The sequence below is a fragment of the Sturnus vulgaris genome, chromosome 1 (genome assembly GCF_052056855.1).
Source record: "Sturnus vulgaris isolate bStuVul1 chromosome 1, bStuVul1.hap1, whole genome shotgun sequence".
NCBI lineage: Eukaryota > Metazoa > Chordata > Aves > Passeriformes > Sturnidae > Sturnus > Sturnus vulgaris.
Genome location: NC_142243.1, coordinates 89,445,177 through 89,446,929, shown reverse-complemented (window position 1 = coordinate 89,446,929; position 1,753 = coordinate 89,445,177).

Here is a 1,753-nt window from a genome sequence, read left to right as displayed (position 1 = left end):
AAATTTATATTACAAAGTATGATGATCACATTCTTGGCTCCTAATGCATTTAGCTCTATAAACAACATTTGACATTTACCAATAGTATTATCATGGACAAATGGTTCTATACCCTGCAAATGACAAAGGTTTGAATTATTTTCTTTCTTTCTCCTTTATTTATTTTTTTTTTTAAGGAAGCAGTTTAAGATTGACAGCAGTGCCAGTTTCGGTTTTTGGGGGGAAGAGGAGGGGGCTTTTGTTTGTTTTTTTTTAATGATAACTCAAATGATGATATCACTTAAGATCATTATAAGTAAAGATCATTAGAAATTAAAGATCATTAGATGTTAAGTGTTTAACACTGAAAAATATCAGGCAAGCATCCAGATTTTTGCACTGGTTACTGTTTCCTCATTTTATTTCGATGAAACAAAAGTACTTTAAAGAATGAATGTGAAAATAACTGATTCTAGGGTATATTCTGGTCTTGAATCACAGTAGCACTGTGATCGGAAGTATGAACTTCCAAACAGTCTAATCGGTTTTGCCATTGTTTTTCATGTTTATACTTACTTCAGATCTTTGCCTTCAGGTAGTGCTGTAATGTAAATATTCAATATTGAGAATGAAAAAGAAACAATTACTTCTGATAGATTCAGTGTTTACCATTCAAGTTTTTAGTACCTTTCTTAATAGAAGCTCTGAGGAACTGTCAACCTTAAATTAATCTGCCAAGCTTTTTTAAATCCATGGTCGGAGCCCTCCTCATGCTTCACAAATTTTTTTGCAAAGTCTACCAAATACAATTAAGAAAGAGATGTTCGAACATGTTATGCAGCAACTTCTATGCATGAAGAGCTTAAAAGAATATTGGTAACCCATTGAAAAGGAGAATTTTTGAGACAGGCTCTGTTGCAGTACAAATCCCTGGTAGTAATACCAAAATGCCATGGATATTTTTCCATATAATACAAAGGCTGTCATTGACACCTCATGGGGCTGGAACATGTTTCTTTTAGCCTGATGATACATCAGATCTCAAAGTGTGTGACTGTAGATGGCATGTACCTTGAAATACAAAAGTATTTCATACTCACCCGTGCTTATTCTTCTATTAAAAACAAAACTTGTTGGAACGACCTGAAGAAAGTCACCATATGCAATGATGCTTTGGGGACACAAATTGAGAAGCATGAGTCATGTAAAAGACCACCTCAAGACTGAACTCTTTTTGTAAAAAGGTTAAAGACATTGAGTTGAGAGATGTTATGACTGCTATATGCAAAATGCTCCTCCAGATACCCTACCCAATAGGGAGCTTTTCAGGACTTAATTAAGCCACTTTTTTTTTTTTCATGTATTTGTGTTAAATCCAAACTAGAACTGCACCTGGCAGGAAATGGTAGTAGTTTCACTCCTATGCCAAATATTACTCCTAACAGAATTCTTAGAAACAAGGATGTCTACTGTAGCTTAACTTCCATTTTGAGAAATTCTAAGAGCTCCAGGCGTATTCTCAATTTGAAAAATAGCTGTTAAGACACAGTTTAAAATTTAGAAATGTAATACTTGCTCCTGTTAGGAGATGTTGCTGCTGCATCCACACAGATTGGACGAAACTAAAGCCATGGTCGAGATCTGCAACCAGAAGGGCTGGATCAGCCTTATCTGAAGAATTTGGGTGTGTTTTTTTGAGAAGGGAAGGAGGACAATTTCTGTATCCTCTTAGCATCTCATGGAAAATGTAAAGGCTTTTTAAAAGTCCTACAGA